This window comes from Protomyctophum bolini, assembly GCF_963924005.1.
Source record: "Protomyctophum bolini genome assembly, chromosome: 16".
In the NCBI taxonomy this organism is placed as follows: domain Eukaryota; kingdom Metazoa; phylum Chordata; class Actinopteri; order Myctophiformes; family Myctophidae; genus Protomyctophum; species Protomyctophum bolini.
Window position 1 is genome coordinate 4,903,287 of NC_137877.1, and position 7,078 is coordinate 4,910,364.

The 7,078-nt window shown below is 40.4% G+C and overlaps 1 protein-coding gene across 2 annotated transcripts in view; it reads right to left on the reverse strand.

Moving 5' to 3' along the window:
• The window catches only part of LOC308330294 (uncharacterized protein), a 15,372-nt gene extending 11,739 nt beyond the window's left edge, over positions 1 to 3,633 (reverse strand). For both annotated transcript variants that reach the window (XM_080785129.1, XM_080785130.1), the window contains exon 1: positions 3,422 to 3,633. The gene's annotated coding sequence lies outside the window, so the exon portion shown is untranslated. The remainder of the gene's footprint in view (positions 1 to 3,421) is intronic.
• Between the last annotated feature and the right edge of the window lie 3,445 nt (positions 3,634 to 7,078).

Genomic DNA, 7,078 nt, shown 5'->3' on the forward strand with positions numbered 1-7,078 from the left:
GACACCAAAGCAGTGTCATACGACACGACAAAGGTCTGAAGTTGATTATGCCCGGAATGCCCTCCCCCCCCCATCGCTCAAAACAAACAAATCACTGGCTTCCTTCAAGACAGGCCTAAAAATTCACCTGTCAGCAGGTCAAAGGTCAAAGGGAGAGGAGGTGATGGCCCCAGCCTCTTTGTGCAAATAATCCCCTTCCGATTAACCTTCGGGCCCCAACCTGTGAATACTGTATATTTTATGTTAAGAGGAAATGTATGTTGCTTTAAATTATTATTGTTATTATATCAATTATTGTTACTGTGTTAACTTATTATTCATGTCATGTGTGAGTGGACGGGACCCGAATGGAAACAAGGCCGCAAGGTCTTTCGACTGTACACTGTGCTGTTTGCATTTATGTTGCCTAAAAGAATATTCAAAAAAAATTCAATCAATCAATTAAACACATATAGAATATATGGTAGCCTGCTGAGCACATCGCATGAGCACTAGGAGATATTAGTCAACAGATATGGAAAAGAATACAAGGTAATACAACAACACAATGCGTCTCATATATCACAGGGCATAGGCTACAGTGTTCTGATAAAGCACTGACAAGTGTATCAGTAGCCTTTTGCTTACACAGATTGGTCAAAGACCACCATAACACTCCCTGCCTTGACCCACATACATTCAGGTTAAATGGGTTCAATGGCTTGAGGTGAAATTGCGAAATATAGTCCACGGTACATACTGGATCATGCACCCATAGTAACTTGAATGAATATCACCTATAGGCCTGCCACAATTATTACATGATCGCCTGCCCTATAATCTAATTATTTTTAGATAATCACCATTATTTTTCACATAATCGTCTGATAATGGTGTCGAAACATTTTCATGTATGTACAATGTAATTGTACAATGTAATTTGTTCCAAATTTCAATATTCAATGCCCCAAAAAAATAAAAATCACACCCGTGTGAAGTGAGGGGCGCTAATATATTAAAGTCCAACTCATGTTGATTAGGTGATGTAAAACAAACATTAAACGCCATTAACAATAAAGAGACAATATGACGTAATGAGGCACACGTACATTTTCCCTTCACACGGGTGTGATTTTTACATTGATCACCAGCATCCTCTATTCTGGGGCAAAAATCCACCAAAACAGCAGATCTACAAGGTCACAACAACGCATTGCAGCATGGCACAGTTGGCACACTGTGAGCTTTTAGATCTGCTACTTTTGGCTACGAGGTTTTGTTTGTGTAAAGGGGAAAAAGAGCAGACAGTAAACAGCCAAAGGTATAAAGTTTACATTTAGTTAGTGAGAGTTCAAGTGGTTGAACTCAACTCAACCCCTGAAAAACATCTATTTTCACATCTGACCAACCCCGGTGTGCTTTGTAAACTTATTTTTTTTGCACAACTCCTGTTTCAATTGCAGCACAGTTGCACCACAGTTGTGTGTTAATGTTTTAAGTTTAACTTATGTTCCTTAGGTGATTCAGAGGATAGTGACGGATCTCTGAACAAAAAATAAAGAAATAAAAAAATAAAGATTGGTAGTAACTGTTACTTTGTCAACATCCAACAGTGTTGCTCAAAGGCTTATAGCCTATTCCTCATTACTTGGGCAAGCAGTGTGCGCAAGTACTGCGATCGGCTGGGTATGTATGTATAAGTCGGTGTTGTCCACCGGCCAATAAGGGACCACCATTCGTGATGACGTAACTAAGCCTAAGGGCAGCGGTGGCCGTGGCCGGTCTTGATACCGTAAGGTCGCTAGTTCGCATCCCCGGACCGGCACGTTAAAATTACCACCGCTGAAGTGCCCTTGAGCAAGGCATTGAACCCCTAACATGAAATGTTCTATGAGCAGGGTGTGGCTGTAAACAAGTCCTTGGCTTAGTCCACTTCCCTGGGTAAACAAAGAACTTTGCTTTGCTTTGCTTAAGGTACCTTTCGTGATCGGTGAGCACTGGTTCATCATGATTCATCAGTTTTATATGATACGAGTCAAAGAGTCTGGAGTCGATGCAGACTGCTGTGTCACGGTCTACACTAAAGCAATAAAACACACCTTTGACCATGATGGTCGTGTAGAAAGCACCTGTCATTTTAGTTTTTAACCACTTTCACCATTATTTTATAATTTAAAAAAAAGAAATGGCAGATGTACAAGCTTGTAGATCTTTGAATATATATTTTAAAGCAAAGAAATTATTGCTTCTAGGGTCCCTGGAACAAAATATTTTGAGATGGGGGTTAGGGGTTTGTGGCCAAATTAGAGGGGTCCGAGACATGATCAGAGGTTTGCGCTCCACCGATATAGAAGGTCTTTCAGAAAACTGTTAGGCTTTAGAAGACATTTGTGGAATTGGCCTCAGGTCTTAATGGGTATATAAATAAACATTTAATTTTAATAGCTGTCCCTTCTGGTTATTTGACTGCATGTGTTCCTTGTTTATTCTCCTTCCCTATATTCTAACTTGGGGCAGCGGTGGCCGAAAGGTTTGCGGAGCGGTCTTGATACCGGAAGGTCGCCAGCTCGCATCCCCGGACCGGCACGTTAAAATTACCACCGCTGAAGTGCCCTTGAGCAAGGCATTGAACCTCTACCATGAAATGTTCTATGAGCAGGGTGTGGCTGTAAACAAGTCCTTGGCTTAGTCCACTTCCCTGGGTAAACAAAGAACTTTGCTTTGCTCTGCAAATGTTGAGCTTGTATAAAACAAAGAATGTTATAGGCTTACCAGCAGTGTGATGTGATAATAAAACTGGTGATGCTTTATTGCTTCTAGGTACTCAAGATTCACTGAAAGATTATGATTCTCCGAAACAGTAATTATAATTGAAAAAAAGAAAAAGTTTAAGAGTAGTGTGCCCGTCTGTCAATTTCTACAAATATTACAGTAAAGGTTAAATAAATACAGGCAGCTAAATCAATGTTGCATTTGTAATGTAATAATTATAGCAAAATGTCATTGTGACTAAGCATTAAAGAGACTTTGGATGAATTGAATAAAGGAGGACAATTAAGGACCCCAATGGAAACAATTAAGCCAGTACTTTGTTGGATTTTAGATCCTCTCAGCAGAACCTTAATTGTATTGAACTGTACTTTCCCAATCGATCATGCGTTTATAACTTTTTAAGAACCTTATAGCAATAATAATGATCGAATTTACAGCATTACCTTATGACACAAATTAAGTAAGACAGCGACTGAAACTAAGCTATAATAATAATAATAATTTGATGTAATTTGATGATTTGAAGAAGGTGGAGTGGACCCTCTTGTAAACAAGTGTAATGCTTTATTGGGTCGTCCACTCACAGTTAACAGTCTTGAGTTTGTGCTTGAAATGTACTGTAATTCTGCAAACTGTTAATACATCATTTCAATCAATGGCATGCGCTTACCTCTCAGTCAAGCTCCTTCCGTGGTTTTGTCTGACACTCAAACGATGTCAATGTCCCAGACACTGGCTTCCCTTCCCTCATGCAGTTACAGAAGCATAGCTGGCCTGGATGATCATAACATTGTTACGCTGCGGCTGGCCGTTGTTGGGCAGGAGGATGGATCTGTGAGCTAATCGTTAGCTTGCACAACAATTAACACACATCTTGCATGAGGATAGGATAGTTTACTGTACCTAAACAACCAACAGAGCAGTGTTGCCATATTTTGCGGGAAGTAAAGCATCCTGCGACAGCGATGTAGAAAATTAGAAATACTCTGTTACAACGGAACTAAGCCGGAATTCAAAATCAGTAAAAGTGCAAAGTATCGGTATCAAAATATACTTAAAAGTACAAAAATAAATAAATAAAATAATAATCTCTTTTTAAACAATCCCCACACAAACACTACAAACCCCAAATTGCTTATAATAAGCGGACAATTGGCAACACAACCGATCAAAAGAGCGTCAAAACACCAATAATAACACGACTACGGTTCCGGTGACACCTTCAAAATAAAACACGTTAGGTTCTCCTACACCCAGTGTTGCCATGTCTGCTTATTATAAGCGAATTTGAACTCGTTTTTCTGTAACGTTGCTTGTGACTTACAAATGTATTCATTGGAATATATAAGTCACATCTGCTATAAATATTGGTATTGCGGGTAGGAAAACAAGACCCCCAAAAAGCTACTTAGGCCCAATGATCACAGATGTTGGTCCATCCATGGACAAGTACTGTACAATTTGGGTCCTTGACAGCCTTTTAAACAGCATGTAGCCATGCAAGGAAGCCCAAATAAGCAACTGCACTTTAGTAACAAGCCCCTAAAAGAGCTAGCTGCAACTACCAAAATGTACAAGCAACTTTACAGGGAAAACAAGCGCGCCGCTAAGTCGGTTATAATAAAGTAAAGTGGACGTGGCAACACTGGCAAATTGAGGCTCTCCTGGGCATGTAATATTCCGTTTAGTTTTACTATTACTTTAGACTACCATCTAGTGGAGGATATTGTAATAACCACAAAATACACATACAGATATTGCTTCAGATTTCTCGTCAGTCAGTAATTTTACTAAGATGATCAGATTTAGTGAAGGAAGATATTAACTGAAAATGTTTGGCCTCAAACAACTGAAGGTGAAATGTTATTTCAAAATATATTTTTGTTCAGCACATTCGTTTGGGACAATACACTTTTATGTAAATAAGGGGGGGGGGGGGGGGAAACCCCAACTAAAAACAAACAAAAAACATTTACAGTGCAGAATACAAATGAATGGATTTTGACAAGGCATCTTGACAACTAAGGCATGTTGCTCCAAAGAATACAAAACAACTCACCCCTTTACCAACTTACCAACTTCACCCCTTTACCAACTCGCTCCGGGCGTACAGCCGGTGGGAACAGCGCGGCCTGGTATTCCTAAAGTAATCTAAAGGCCTATTCATAGTCTGGATTTCCGGTGGTGAGCTGACCACCGGAGCTGAAATAACGTTGAGCGGTGGCGAGTAAAAACTGAGAGAAGGGCTGGAGCGGTGGCGGTGGTTTGCTCTTCACCGCGGCTCAGTGACGTCATGTTGTAGTTCGGTGGTCACCCCACCACCGAAAATCCAGACTATGTATGAGCCTTAAGTAAACGATGCTTAAACGGTTAAACCTAACCTTATTCCTAAACCTAACCCTATTCCTAAACTTAACCCCAGTAAAACTATGCCTAACACTATTCCTAACCTTAACCTCAGTAAAACGATGCCTAAACCTAACCCTATTCCTAAACTTAACCCCAGTAAAACTATATGCATAACACTATTCCTAACCTTAACCTCAGTAAAACGATGCCTAAACCCAACCCTATTCCTAAACTTAACCCCAGTAAAACTATGCCTAACACTATTCCTAACCTTAACCTCAGTAAAACTATGTCTAAACCTAACCCTATTTCCTAAACTTAACCTCAGTAAAACTATGCCTAACCCTAAACTTATTTCTAACCTTATTCTCAGTAAAACGAGATGGAATTGGGGCGACCGTACCCGTTATACCGTTCTGAAGGCAGGTTACTGTACACGCTCAAATATATCAGAGAGGGCACGCCGTTTTATATACAATTGTTTGCAATTACAGGGTCGTCCATAAAACCACAAACCATCACAAAAGAATAAGAAGAATTAACAGCAGGTAAGCCTATAGACAAACGCCTCCATCATTAACTACACACTTGGGGAATATTGATATTCATAAGAGCACCTTTCTAGTACAACATAAATGTGATCATTAGCATTCGTTTTAAAAACAACAACAACAACAACAGAGCTTAAAAACACAATTCTCAAACTATTTTTGATTGATCTCTCTTGCCATTAGTACAGTCATACATCGCAACACTCTGCCATATTTACTCAATGACACTTCTAGCATGTTCAGTTCCAAATCAGAATAGTCTCACAGAAAGAAATGTATGCATTTGGAGAGACAGAAGGCCAGTTTCAAGTACAATGAACATGCAACACACACACACACATACACACACACACACAATGCCTCAGTTGTCGTTTGAGCAAAGTGACAGACAGAACACACAACAATGGGGACCTTTCTTTCTTCTCCTCCTTGGTTTTCCGCTGCTGTGAACTGAACTAAGTGCTCTGTGTTCTTCACAGCACAGAACACGGCGGTCCCACGTTCTACTGGACCATGAGTTACACACAGGTAACACCAACCAGGGTTCAGTTTAAAAGCCATTTAGGCCTGACGTCTCTGAAGTGGGGCCTGTCGGACAGCACGGCATGAAAGTGTGGCGAGCCTGAACAGCCTGAACAGACTGCCGAGCACATTATCACAGGCTGCCCCCCATATACAGCCCAACCTCAGAAGCTGGCCTTTTTTGACTTATAGGACCAGAGACGAGGGCATGGCTGCATGACACTGAGTTGGCCATCTGATGATACACGAAAAGAAGCAGAAGGCCTGACGTCGGAAATAAAATAAAAAGTCTTCTAAATCATGAACATTTTCAGAAAAACCTCACGTTTCTCAATCAGTGGTGGTCAAAATTTTATGTCTTGTCAAGCAACCCGCAAATTATATTACGCAATTGGCCACCAACCCCCCCCCAAAAAATATGTTGTTCCAGGGACCCCGCCCTCCCCCCCCGGCCCCAGAAGCAAAGATTTGAGTTAAAAACTTCGCTCTGAAAGAATATACGGTATATTCCAAATTTGCGCCACATTTTCACGATCTTTAAAAAATAGTAGATCTACAAGCTCGAGTGCCGCGCTATGAGCTTGTAGATCTGCTATTTTTTCAATAGCTAAAGCATAACATGATGCTTAAAACACCGAAAGGGGTTCCCGCCCAGAATGGATTAACCCGGTTTGATCCGGATCGAGACAGGTTAACCCATGTATAGGCCTGACGTCGAAATTAAAAAAATGTCTTCTAAATTCTGACAGTTTTCCGAAATACCCCATGTTTCTATGTCAGAGGTGCTCAATATTTCATGTAAAGGATCCTAAAAAATTATATGTAATTGGCCACTGACAAATATGTTGTTCCAGGGACCCGTCAGAAGCAAATATTTGAGTTAAAATGTTCACTCTGTAATAATA